The following is a 14,864-nucleotide window of genomic DNA, read 5'->3' as shown; positions in this document are numbered from 1 at the left end:
ATGAAAGACTCCCTAGCCCTCCATACTGTCGAGGTCAGAAAAGGACAGGAGTTGACCAAGGGAGCTCGGACAGGAGAGATGAAAGTGAGAAGCCTGGGACAAGGAAGTGGAAGCAATGCTAAGGGCCCCAAGTTCAGAGCCTCTGGGGCCTGTTACAACAGGCAGGGGATACCGTGGGTAATATTTTACCGCTCCCGCCCACAGGGAGATGACTATAATGAGAGAATTCATGAGTTCAGACTTCTTTTGCTTAGTCCATATCGGCGCCGAGCATCGCTAACATGGAAATATTGTTGACTGTTAAGTAGTGTGAAATGGCAATGGATGTTGTCATAATTGTCTTAAGGTGAGAAAACGCGTGGTCATCAGCCCATATCGACAAGAGAAATGGTGAAGATGATTATAAAAATGAGAAAAAAGAACCATGAAGAAACGATCGCTTGAATACTAACACAAGAGGGAGTCATGAAAGAAAGGAGGACTCACTTTACATAAGATGTCCTAATATCGCAGAGTCGGAAGAAAACTAAGTGTGAAGGCTACAATATAGAAAGCTCATGAAATTGATCAACAATAACATTACATTGACCACTGTTTGTTGTGATGTGCCTTGTGTCTTCTACTGCCACTCATCTCCGATAGATGGTATTACTGCAGCGGATAGTACGCGAAACTTTTAGTGATACTGTAGTTCCCTAGTGCTGCATCGGTAGACCTCGGTTATCTTCGAGATTCATATTGGCAACCTTTGTAACACAAACTATGAATCGCCGTGAGACATCTGGCGTACACTTTACGTATTGGTACTGTTGTTGTTTCCACAGCAAAGCCAAAATATAGAATTCATGCTAGGAACAAGATTCGCATCGAGGCATGTTGTTTAAAGTACTGTATATAATATGTGTATGACACAGGTTTTGGCTTAAGATAATAAAGGTTTAGAAAATTCATATCCATCGATCATACTATCGATTCAATTCAGATTTCATTTGCATTTACCTGGGCGGGAATCGAACCCGGAACCCTCTGAACCGAAGGCCTCAACACTGATAATTCAGCCAATGAGTCTGACTCCGGAAGCTAATAATAATATTCATAATATATAAAATTGCTAATAAAAGTACATTCGTTTAAACTCCTGGGGTGTCTGGACTCCTTGGACGACCCCCCCCCCCCCCCCCGCGCCAACCCCTGCTACTCCTATCCCAACATAACAGCAGCATTTCATATATTCCGAGTACAAGTGAAATTAATGCAAGAATAAACAGTTTGAGTAAAGATGCAATATTCTGCTTTAGAATACATACGGTAATTTTATTATAATAATGGTAATGTGATAAGTTATAAAGAAGTCACATTTTATACAAATAATGCGGCAAAGAAACACACACATACACGTCGAATAAAGGTTTCTCGCCCTTCTTCTCCACGGCTAGATGATGAAACCAAGAGAATGATGGCCCGCCGTGACTCGTTATTTCGACATTATAAACAAACCCCAGATGACATAGACTTCCAACCTTTCCGCATCTTAAGAAATCGCACAAAGCAGTTAATCAGAAATAAAAATATACATATTTCCGGAATTTAGATAACAACTTAAATTCTAATCGCGCATGGGAACAATTTAGAGCTCTGGGTATAGGAAAACATCAACAGAGGCAGACAACTCCTGACATTCTACTTGACGAACTGAACGTGTAGATGATATTCCTATTACTTTTATACATAGCATAATGGGTGCTGTCCTGCCTATATGACGCACATACTGAACTACTGTTTACTAAACGAACTTTCCCTAATGTCTGGAAAACAGCCATTATTGAATAATTATACCGGTACATAAGAGTTTAGACCCACAATCACTCTCTGACATTCGTCCTGTGTCCATACTCCTTGCGCTTTCTAAAGCCTTTGAACGTTTAGTATACGAGCAAGTTCTGGAATACCTAAATACAAATGCTCTTTTTGACCCTTTGCAACTGGATTTAAGAAGGGTCACAGTACCGCAACAACACTTTTGAAGGTTACTGAAGACATTAGAAACGCTATAGACAAACGACTGCTCACTATACTCATCCTTCTTGACTTCAGTAGCGCCTTTGACACTATAGAAATTCCGACTATGATAAAGAAAATGGAACTGCTAAATTTCGATCTGGCTGCGCTTAACTTTTCTAGTTTTTACTTGAGTAATCATCAACAGCGTGTCACAGTAAACGACAAGGCCTCTAAATTGAAAATGAAACTTAGTGGTGCCCCACAGGACAGTAATTTAGGGCCCTTACTTTTCTGTATTTATATCAATGACATAAGGTTAATCCGGTACAGATGCCGTTCCGGTGCAGATGTCGCATACACTGTAGGCACAGGTTCCCATCGTTAGAGCTATATAGCACTGTGTATGGTTTTTCAGTTTCTAAGGAAGAACTACTCTCTGCGGGTGTGATGGAAATTTGCTAGTATATTACGCAAATTATAGCGAATATCTTATGGAGAGTACATGTTTCCTTCTGACAAAGTTTTTCCTTGTGTTCATTTATTGAATATTAAATTGATTTCAAATGCTTAAATCAGCCGGTTTTTTTTTACAGCAGAAGTCAGAAGCATTACTCTAATTGATAATAAGCTTATTTTCGGCCATGTTGGTCTTGAGATACGACAACAGGAGGGGGCGGCGTCTCTACCTGATAGTTGAGAGAGTTGGTGCACAGCAATCCGGTAGAGATGCCTCATTGCTAACAGATTCTAAAAGCGATCTGGAAACATTCAATACTGTTCAGAGAGTACCAGTATTTTATTCGAATATATTATTGCCTCACGATTCTTAAAATAGATCAATAATTTTTATTGTTTTCATTGTTAACATTGCTGTTATTATATACAATTACATTATTTTCAGAAATAAAAATGTATTTGATAAACCAGAGAGTGTTTTTAACATGGATGGGTTTGGAGTGCAGGCTAACAGCCAAACTGATTCCGTGATAACGAAGAAAGGTAACAAATTTGTTCCTGTACTAAAGTCAGGAGAGGAAGGCGAAAATGTAACCGTTCTGGCTAGTTGTAATGCTTCAGGCCAGTTTATGCTTCATGTTTTGATTTGTAAGGGTGTTCTAATGTTCAGTTATATTAAAGTTGAAGAAATTAGTTTAAATTTGATTTTGCTCTTGATTATTTTACTTGCGGCATCTCTCTCAAGCAAAGTCGGCATCTATACCGGGTTCCAGGTAGAGACGCCACTGATGCAACAGTAGTTTTGTTCTTTCCTTTCTCTCATTTATTTTCACCTACCAATGTTTTGCTCATCTCTGGTATAATGTAAATATTTTCAAATTATGCTCTTTCAATTTGCAACAATTTTAAAAATAAATCTACGGATATATTGTACCATTCTGTTTAATCGGGAGAATGGGTATTTAACGCAGTAAAAAATTGCGCAATAGGACGCCGCTTGTGAGGGCGTGATGCTATACAGAGCGCAGGAATCCAGAAGGTAATTCCCGAGACAGGGTGTGGCTGTGTACAAGTGAGAAAGAATATATGTGGAAGAGAGAAAGAGAGATAAGATTTTGTTATGGGAAGTCCCAGCGCCACCCTAACAAAATTTTAAGCGGGAGCAGACAGGTTCGCCACACCACGGGAATTGAGCCATAATTCTTCGATTTGAAGGCTTTTCAGAAAAGTAAAAGGATGGAAATTATCGCCAGAATTTTACGCAGCCAACGATACGTCAAAGTCTATTAACATATAATTAAATCAATAAATACGTAGCAAGCCGAACCACCGTGGGAAGATCTTTAGTGGCCACATTCCAGACTCAATTGGTTTTTTCGGGGCATTCCCTAACATCGTTTGGCTTGGTGTCTCCTATAAGAGCTGAGAGATGAGGAGGAGGGCATTCATTCAACGATCACATTGCTGCTCGTGCGCGTCGCGTCTACCTAGATTGCGCCAGAAACCTTTTTGTTCAGAACAAAGACAGTGAGTAATTAGTGCAGTGCGCTAACTTTGATTCAGTGGATCAGTGATCTATAAAGTTACATGTGGTAGACTCATAGGTGTGACAATATTTAGATACCAGCGAGGTCACGTGTGGCTAATTCATTGGCAACAAAAGAATGTTGTACTTATAGACGTCAATAAGAAGCGGTAAGGGCGAAGCTCGCGAGGTGCAGAGGAAGTGCGGACAATAGGCTAAGGAGGTCTATATTCATTCTCTGATAGACTTGTGAATCCGAATTTGGCGGGCATGAAAACACGATAAGTGAGTAGATAGGTTCGAGGGCTGAAAACAGATAGTGACTTAGTGCACAAGTTAGTGAGTATACGGTTATACGAGAATAGAGGACAAGGAGTTGTAATGTTGCAGAGTGTTAGAACTGTATGCTAGCTCCAGCCTTAAATAAAGGTCCGGAATGATGTGTTGTAATTAAAGTAGGCATCTCATTGTAGTAAGAGGCCGAGACGTGTTCCAAGGGACGAGAGGTACAAGACCTTCAGAACGTGGCTTCGAGAAGACGTTACCTTGAACGAGTCATCCCTCAAGAAGACGGCGCCATGGACCAGCTGTACGTGAAAACCGGACTCCAAGGATCGGCACTGGACGAGACCGCTACCATAATGGACTAAACCATTATAGCCTACCCAGATGGGGAGAGGAGGAGGTCATCATAATGAGATAAGTGGACCATAATTTCCTAGGCATGCAGTAGGATTGGGGAATTACGCAGAAATAGAAGGATTACACTTGTAAATACTAATATAGGTTGTGATCGTAGTCTATCAGGCTGCATATTAAAGTGTTTTGATGTATATAATGTATAGGGGTAGTTAGATTTTTTTCTCTTTAAGTAAAGCAGACAATGATGTAATCTGATAACGCGGCAAGAGGTAGTGTGCCTAGTTGATATGTGTTGTTTGAGTGCGATAGGCCGGATATTTTCCTTTGGGTCGGTCGTTGAATACGTTTTCCTTGTAGGATTAGGATTACTATGAGTAATTACCATTACATTCCAGGGGGAAGGGCAGACATATCTGCGTAATGTAAGGTGTGCATGCTGACGGTATTTAATTATATGCATGGCTCTATTTACGTGACTTAAATGGACGTAAACTGTAACGTAGACGCAGGCATTACAGCTATTTGACTCTGTGCTACTCTGCCAAACAAGGGCTTGAACCTCTAACCCCCAAGGTTACCGGGAACTCGTCGTATTATGGAAGGGAGTGATTTAACGAGATAGTATGGTAGAACACTTTATGTGACATAATTGCGGCCCGTGGTGGTCTGTTAATGTGGTCGGATACGTAGAGTGCGAGGTGTTTTTCCTCACTCACTTTATGGTCATTTTGCTTCGCTATGTGTAGAAGTATAAACCCCTTTGTGAAGGGAGCCGGGAGAGCGCCAGATATAGGATACGAAGTCAGGCGGTAGTTTGTTTACAAATTGTTTTTGGTGATGTCGGTCAGGCCCTTGGCGAGACAGCAGGGTCGATGTACGGCCTGCTCAGTGGGGGGTAGGCTCGGCCATCTTTAAATCGCCCGGGGAGAAGGTCATTCTTCTTTTGGCAGAGAAGCGGTTTGGGGACACAGTTGTTTCATTTATTTTGACTTTTTACCTCCCTTTCTGTTTTTTTTTGTTTGTTTCGCATTTCTTATGGTTGCGCATTATACTTAAGTTATCTTGACACTATATAATTGGTAATGATAGTCCGTCTGTTGACGCAAAGCTTTGCCTGGTGGACGGGGGTTCACGTCCAGGTATATATGTAAACCATGGCTGTAGAGTAGGTTATCTGAGGCGTTTTTTTTAAATACTTATTTGTGCTGCTATTTAGGTGTATATAGATTTCCCAAAATAATAGCTCCAGTTTCTGCGGAATATCCCTAATTCTACCATCATATCCTTTATGTCGTAGGCATAGTGGTGCTGTTTCCATGTAGGGGACACATCCGGTTTTTTTCCTGGTTCACAGATCTACAACTTCAGCACAACATCATCACGCAAAATGTATTTTCTTTGTTTTCTTTTAAAATTGTTGAGGCACTTATTTTGGCACTACAGGTGCAATTATTGTAAGTACCCTAATTTTTCTAATATACTGACTTATGCTCAAAATTCATATCGTAGCGAAAGTGTTCCTCATTCAGGGCTGCATTGAGCTGGTGCCCGTATGTAATAACAGGTGAGCAGGTAAGTATGATCGTGCAGTGTTGTTGTGCCCTGTAGGGTACAATATAACAAAAGTCTAAAAAGTGCGGCAACTCTACCGGAATTATCTTACCATCTGTGACAGGAAATAACACACACCACCTCTATGCTGACAATCTTCAAACATATCGACACTGCAAGACACGATATTAACAATGACCTCCGGTGACTCAGTATATATGCACAACCCATTTCTCTTACACCCGTACTAAACTCCATAAAATCTCAGGCAATCATAATTGGATCACGAAAATTACTGAGCTGCTCAAGCAATGTCGCGATTCCGCCTATCCTACTGAATGGTAACATTATTCCCTACAGTTTAAAATCTCGGCGTAATTATGAATGAAACACTTGATTGGTCTGGTCACAAGAAAGAAATACGTAAAAAGATTTTTGGATTGCTTCACCCTCTTAAACGGCAAAGGGATGTATTTCCATTTGAGCTAAAGACCAAACTAATACAGACACCGTTCTCCCTATTAATTATTGTGACGATGTTCTAGTTGACATGACGAGAGAAGAAACACTTAAACTTCAACGAGCACTGAATTCCTGCCTGCGATTTATTTACAATACCGGGTACTATGTTCATATCACCCCATACTATGATGCTGTCTCATGGCTGAAACCTGATAAACGTCGGCAGCTACACATGTTAACGATGGTGTTTAGAGTGTTGGCTGAAAGTCAGCCATTGTATATTTCTTCTAAATTAACTTTTTATCATCATTTCACAACTTAAATACACGTTCTAGATCCTTTCTTTCTATTCCACTGCGCCGCACAAATAAAATTAATAGATCATTTGTGGTGACCGGCGCCAGATTATGTAATTCCCTGCCAGCTCAGGTCAGAGAAACTAGCTCTTTATCAAGATTTAAGGTCATCTGCCGAGACTACCTGCTGAGGACAGAAGACTGAATGCTTGAAGTATGAATGTGTGCATGCCCGAGGATTAGTCATTTTTAAGAGTTTTTAATATTAAGTCGTTTTAACATTTATTTAGTTAGTAATTTATTTTCCATTATATTAATTTATGTAGCTTTAACTATTTTGCATATCTCAGTATTTTATTTAAGATTTTGATTAGTATGTGGTTAAGTGTACGAGAGTGTCTCGAGCCCTAACTTAGCCACTGTAAAAAGGCGCTAATAAATAAATAAATAAATAAATAAATAAATAAATAAATATAGAACGTAAGGGGTATGGGTATAGATATTTTGTTGGTTGATAAAGAAAAATACACGTCACAACATATGCTAGGGAGGGTTTACCTTGTCCTATTAGCTTCCTTGGCGGTTAGGGCCGCGCAGCTGTGAGCTTGCATCCGGGAGACAATGGATTCGAACCTTTCTGTCGGCAGCCCTGAAAATAGTTTCCCGTGGTTTCCCCACTTTCACACCAAGAAAATGCTGGGGCTGTACCATAATTAAGGCCACGGCCGCTTCCTTCCCACTCCTAGGCCTTTCCTCTCCCACCGTCACTATAAGGCCTATCTGTGTCGGTGCGGCGTAAAGCAAATTGTTAATTAGTTTCCCTCGCAAGCCTGGGATGCAGAATATAGTAGTAGCAAGTTACAGTTTTGTGACTTTAATATTCGTATGTATGCCATTTCAACACCGTTTTGAAGGCCACCGACCCAAGTCGGGATCTGAACCTGCGGACTCGGACTCAGTAGGACAGCGATTCAACCAACTGAGCCACATGAAAAGGAGGCGTTTGCGATTATTGTTATAAATAGATTCAGTTAGTATGTTTATAAAGGTTTTATGAGGAGCATTTAAGGCGTACGTTTTCCAACAATCCCAAATGCACGAGACCGGATAGAAGAACTAGCTGGAAGTTAAAGAGCCTTGCAGGGGTGTCGCTTCCTTCTCTGTTCACTTTTCCAAACCAAACTCCATGGCGTAACAACCCCGAAGGGCCATCGCCTACCAAGCGACCGCTGTTCAGCCCGAAGTCCTGCAAGTTACGAGGTGTCCTGTGGTCAGCACAACGAATCCTCTCCGCCGTTATTCTAGGCTTTCTAGACTGGGGCCGCCATCTCACCGTCAAATAGCCCCTCGATTATAGGCACGTGCGCTGAGTGTACATCGAACCAGCCCTCAGATCCAGGTCGAAAACCCTGACCTGGCCGGGAATCGAACCCGGGGCCTCCGGTAAGAGGCAGGCACGCTACCCCTACACCACGGGGCCGGCTGGTTACTTACAGCCTTGTATGTGGGTGCAATAGAGTTGGCCATGAGTCTCCCGTGATCGAAATATCTACGACCTGGTAGGTAGTCACCTTCACGGGGCGTAGTACCAAAGTGGTTCCTATTTTTAAGAAGACAAATTAAATGAAGATTCTACTTCCTCACAAACGAAGAACGATATTATCAATTTTACGAACAGTTTCAGTAATGCAGCCGGTTTAGAGTACAGAAGCTATGATTTCGATTGTTGGATATAATTACATGGTAAGAATCAAAACCATCAATATCTACAGAAGATCTGTCACCGCACTCGGTAGGACTGGCTTTCTTTTCATTTCCACCGGACGAATTGGCCGTGCGGTTAAGGGTGCACAGCTGTGTGCTTGAATCCGGGGAGATAGTGGGTTCGAACCGCACTGTCGGCAGCCATAAAGGTGGTTTTTCGTGGTTTCCCATTTTCACACCTTAATTAAGGCCACGGCCGCTTCCTTCCCACTCCTAGCCATTTCCTTTCCCATCGTCGCCGTAAGACCTACGGTGCGAAGTAAAGCAAATGCTAAATACAAAATAAAACATCTTTTCACAACCCCTTCCAAGGAAAAGTTGTATCCACGTTACTGGCCTGGACTTGACCACTGAAATTATTTTGTAGGTACGCCACTGCAGCGACGCACCATTTAAGGTACAAGGTAAACCCGAAGAATGATTGGATACTCAAAATACACCACTATAATTGATGCGGTTATGGCTCAAAAGTACTAAAGAAAGGTAAGGAATGGGATCTAGTGTTTTAAGTAGAATCCGAATCAATTTCCCATTTTAAAAATGTTTCATGCATCGACTGCAATTCAAGCCTCGGCCGTCTTGATGAAACGATAGAACCATTGGAACCGAGTTATCACGTCCGCCAATTACAAGATAGTTACCCGCACTTTTGATGGTGCCATTTGAGGTTCCAATCAGTCCCCGGACATTTGACAAAATATATAGACCTACCTATAGAACTTAGGCACGCATCCGCGATATGTCTTGTTACTGTTAGAATTAAAAAAACCTTTGCATAACTTACCGAGGATGCACATAGTTTTGCCCTTAGTGACAAAAGGGTCCGTCTTCAAAAAAAGTTACTTATATGGCACAAAATGAAGAACTAACGTGCATCTCACAATCCTGTCACAGTCTTCCGAACGCCGCAACTTAAACACATCACATATTTCAACCACGGTACAACCCCAGTTTCCTGGAACCGATCTGCAAAAGCTGACACGACAAAAGCTGTTTCTGGCCGTAGACACCGTTATCTTGGTGGTCACGTTACGGCCCCCTACCAAGTAATCATTGGCTAATTGCCCTTTTCCTTATCTTTTGACATTTGTCAACACACGGTTACATTCCCAATACTGAGGCCTCATTCAAGCAGTACAAATATGGAGAATTATGTATGGCCCTACTGAGCCCTGCTAGTAGATACTTTGTCGCTACGTTAATTTATCATTTCGGCGTAAGTTTTTAAGTTGTTCGTACGTACGTAAAACAACGGCTGATCCTCGCTCTAGTTTCAGGAAACATTTGGGGGGGTAGGGGGCAGGCCCCCTGGTTACGCCAGTGTTGAGAATTCCGTAGCGAAGCACGGGTACATCAGCTAATAATAATAATAATAATAATAATAATAATAATAATAATAATAATGAAAATTAAATGGCGTATGGCTTTTAGTGCCGGGAGTGTCCGAGGACAAGTTCGGCTCGCCAGATGCAGGTCTTTTGATTTGACATCCGTAGGCGACCTGCGCGTCGTGATGAGGACGAAATGATGATGAAGACGACACATACACCCAGCCCCCGAGTCAGCGAAATTAACCAATTATGGTTAAAATTCCCGACCCTGCCGGAAATCGAACCCGGGACCCCTGTGGCCAAAGGCCAGCACGCTAACCACTTAGCTATGGAGCCGGACATAATAATAATAATTGTATGGCTTCAGCTGCCCTTGGACGGTATCTGAGCTGCCTGCGCGTCAATTTTGGAGTTTTGTTCTCCTCTAGCAGACAGCAGAGTAAAGCAGGTCTCTTCCTGTGTCAGGTCCGACCCCGCACTACTAGTAGATGGTGCAGTCTCAAAATATCCGAACACGAAATTGACAGACAACATTAAAATGTCGGGAAGAAATATGTAGCCGAAATAAATTAATGAGACTCAAAATATCCGAGGAGTGTAGGTAGCTGCACAGGTGACAGGGATTTTAAACCCAAACGCTGTCCGTACTTCGCTACGGTGGAGGTGAAGTTTAATTTAATTTCTTTCTTAATCTGTTTACCCTCCAGGGTTGGTTTTCCCTCGGAATCAGCCAAGGATCCCACCTCTACCGCCTCAAGGGCAGTGTCCTGGAGCGTGAGACATTGGGTCGGGGGATACAACTGGGGAGATGGACCCGTACACCTCCCAGGTGGCCTCACCTGCTATGCTGAACAGGGGCCTTGTGGGGGTTGGAAGGGATAGACAAGGAAGAGAGAAGGAAGCGGCCGTGCCATCCCAGCATTTTCCTGGAGGAGAAGTGGGAAAGCACGGAAAAACACTTCCAGGATGGCTGAGGTGGGAATTGAACCCGAGCTTTCGGGTATGACAGCCAATCACACTAATACACCACGGGGGGGGGGGGGGGGGGAGATGAAATGTTTATTTTTATTCATAATATTTTGATGATTTGAGCCGTTGAAGGATGCAACAGTCTGATAAAAACACACCCGCGCTGGTATGTAGTTGGCGCGCGCAGCTGTGAGCTTGCATTCGGGAGATGGTGCGTTCGATCCCCACTGTCGGCAACCCTGAAGATGATCTTCCGTAGTTTCCCGTGTTCACTCCAGGCAAATGTCCGGCTCCGTGGCTGAATGGTTAACGTGCTGGCCTTTGGTCTTAGGGGTGCCGGGTTCGATTATCGTCAGGGTCGGGAATTTTAACCATCATTGGTTAATTTCGCTGGTTCGAGGGCTGGGTGTATATGTCGTCTTCATCATTTCATCTTCATCAGGAGGCGCAGGTCACCTACGGGAGTCAAATCAAGACAATTGCACCTGGCGAGCCGAACTTGTTCTCGGACACTCCCGACACTAAAAAGCCTCACGCCATTTAATTTCATTACCAGGCAAATGCTGGGGCTGTGCCTTAATTAAGCCCACGGCCGCTTCGTTCCCAGTCGTAAGCCCTTCCTATTCCATCGTCGCCATAAGACCTATCTTTGTCCGTGCCACGTAAAGCAAATTTCTGAGGAAACACACCCTGAAACATCCGGTTTTCAAATAATCAAGATGGATATGAATGTCGAATGTTCGAAGAGAAGAAAGAACAATCGCATTTTAGGCGAAATAACCAAAAAGTCTACAGCTAAATATGACGAAACTGAAGACACGGATATTTTTTTAAGAAGAGTCTCTTATTTCAAAAAAATGGACTGAAGCCTGTAGCAACATTCTGAAGAATATTTTATAAATATTTTCATGGTAAAATTTGTAAATAATCTAGATTATATCACAAAGTAATAGCTGCATTTGAAAAATGGGACTAGACCTAAATTTGCGCGGGTTCATGGCGTCCATAGGCCTACTGACTCTCTGTCGTATATGTTTGTGAGAGCCTGTACACGGCAGGTACAGTACCATTTTTGGAAGAGCGAACGCTGTCCCGGCTGCTGATTACAATAAATTAACCTTTTCGTATTGTTTTGTGTTTATTATAATAATATTGTATACATGCAGGATGTTTTAAAACAGTATCAAAACCAAACCAAACTGCATGGCGGAACAGCTCCGAAGGGCCATGGCCTACAAAGCGACCGGTGCTCAGACCGAAGGCATGCACATTATGAGGTGTCATGTGGTCAGCACGACGATTCATCTCGGCCGTTATTCTTGGCTCTCTAGGCCGGGGTTGCTATTTCACCGACAGATAGCTCCTCGATTGTAATCAGACAGGCTGAGTGGAACTCGAACCAGTCCTTAATCCAGGTAAAAATCCATGACATGGTCGGGACCTCCGGGTAAGAACCAGGCGCGCTCCCCTACACCGCGGGGTGTTGGAAATTCGGATATTTCCAGAGTCGTCGTCCAGATAGCAAACTGGCTTGTTAAACTGTGCTCTGGAATTCGGATATTTTGAAAATCATCCAGGTAGCAAACTGGCTTGTTAAACTGTGCTCTGGAATTCGGATATTTTGAGACTCGTTGTCCAGATAGCAAACTGGCTTGTTAAACTGTGCTCTGGAATTTGGATATTTTGAGACTTGTCATCCAGGTAGCAAACTTGTTTGTTAAACTGTGCTCTGGAATTCGGATATTTTGAGACTTGTCATCCAAGTAGCAAACTGGCTTGTTAAACTGTGCTCTGGAATTCGGATATTTTGAGACTTGTCATCCAAGTAGCAAACTGGCTTGTTAAACTGTGCTCTGGAATTCGGATATTTTGAGACTTGTCATCCAAGTAGCAAACTGGCTTGTTAAACTGTGCTCTGGAATTCGGATATTTTGAGACTTGTCATCCAGGTAGCAAACTTGTTTGTTAAACTGTGCTCTGGAATTCGGATATTTTGAGACTTGTCATCCAAGTAGCAAACTGGCTTGTTAAACTGTGCTCTGGAATTCGGATATTTTGAGACTTGTCATCCAAGTAGCAAACTGGCTTGTTAAACTGTGCTCTGGAATTCGGATATTTTGAGACTTGTCATCCAAGTAGCAAACTGGCTTGTTAAACTGTGCTCTGGAATTCGGATATTTTGAGACTCGTTTTCCAGGTAGAAAACTGGTTTGTTAAACTGTGCTCTGGAATTCGGATATTTTGAGACTTGTCATCCAGGTAGCAAACTTGTTTGTTAAACTGTGCTCTGGAATTCGGATATTTTGAGACTCGTTGTCCAGATAGCAAACTGGTTTGTTAAACTATGCTCTGGAATTTGGATATTTTGAGACTTGTCATCCAAGTAGCAAACTGGCTTGTTAAACTGTGCTCTGGAATTCGAATATTTTGAGACTCGTTTTCCAGGTAGAAAACTGGTTTGTTAAACTGTGCTCTGGAATTCGGATATTTTGAAACTCATCTAGGTAGCAAACTGGCTTGTTAAACTGTGCTCTGGAATTCGGATATTTTGAGACTCGTTATCCAGATAGCAAACTGGTTTGTTAAACTGTGCTCTGGAATTCGGATATTTTGAGACTCGTTGTCCAGATAGCAAACTGGTTTGTTAAACTGTGCTCTGGAATTCGGATGTTTTGAGACTCGTTGTCCAGATAGCGAACTGATTTGTTAAACTGTGCTCTGGAATTCGGATATTTTGAGACTCATTGTACAGGTAGCAAACTGGTTTGTTAAACTGTGCTCTGGAATTCAGATATTTTGAGACTCGTTGTCCAGGAAGCGAACTGGTTTGTTAAATTGTGCTCTGGAATTTGGATATTTTGAGACTTGTTGTCCAGATAGCAAACTGGCTTGTTCAACTGTGCTCTGGAATTCGGAAATTTTGAGACTCTTTGTCCAGGCACCAAAATGGTTTCTTAAACTGTGCTCTGGAATTCGGATATTTTGACACGATGTGCACCAGATCGCGGTTGTAGATTTCTGGAACAGGTTTCTACATCCCGATCCCACTGTCGTGTTGGCCAGCATTCTAGCTACTTGAAATGTGCTCCCTAAACACTTCGCTGATCCACTTTCAAGGGAATTCGCGGCCTTCTAAATTATCAGCAAATATCACAATGTCAGTATTCCTGGCTTACCAGTAATTTAAGAAAACTTGTGCGATACAACAACCTGGAGGGTAAATACATCTTCTGTCTGCAAGCCTACCCAGTGGCGTCGTTAAAAACTTCCTCTACTTCTCTTATCCTTCATTATTCTCGTACGTAACCTATCCTTCTCCATTTCCCTCACATGACCCCAACACGGAGGGGAATGTTTGCGTGCAACTGGAGTTTATTTCCAACTTACCTTTACCTCCTCATTCCGAGTACCCTCCTGCCATTATTCCCACCTGTTTGTCCAAGCAATCATTCTCATTACCGTATCTTCATGTTTGTTACCTCAAAATTATGTCCCTCTGTGGATGAGGGCGGTAGGATAACATCCATGCTATTCCCCGTCTGTCGTAAAAGGCAATTGAAAGGGGTCCCTGGGCTCTTAACTTGGGAACGTGGTTTGGCGACCACGGGGCCCTCAGCCGAGTCCTGGCATTGCTTCTACTTACTTGTGCCAGGCACCTAACTTTCATCTATCATTTCCGACCTCCCTTGGTCAACTCTTGGTTTTTCCGACCCCGACGGTATTAGAGCATTCGAGGCCTAGGGAGTCTTTCATTTTCACGCTCTTCGTGGCCCTTGCATCTTTTGGCGGATTCTTTCATTTTTTCAAGTGTCGAATCCCTTCCATTTTCCTCTCTGATTAGTGTTATATACAGGATGGTTGCCTCTT

The 14,864-nt window shown here is 42.6% G+C and overlaps 1 protein-coding gene across 1 annotated transcript in view; it reads right to left on the bottom strand.

The window, feature by feature from the left end:
- Nucleotides 1-14,864, bottom strand: part of LanB2 (laminin subunit gamma-1) — a 1,346,184-nt gene that overhangs the window by 235,590 nt on the left and 1,095,730 nt on the right. The gene's annotated exons all lie outside the window — the stretch shown is intronic.

Source organism: Anabrus simplex, chromosome 5 (genome assembly GCF_040414725.1).
Source record: "Anabrus simplex isolate iqAnaSimp1 chromosome 5, ASM4041472v1, whole genome shotgun sequence".
Taxonomy (NCBI): Eukaryota; Metazoa; Arthropoda; class Insecta; order Orthoptera; family Tettigoniidae; genus Anabrus; species Anabrus simplex.
Note: the sequence above shows the minus strand (reverse complement) of the source record. Positions and strands in the feature narration are given on the sequence as shown.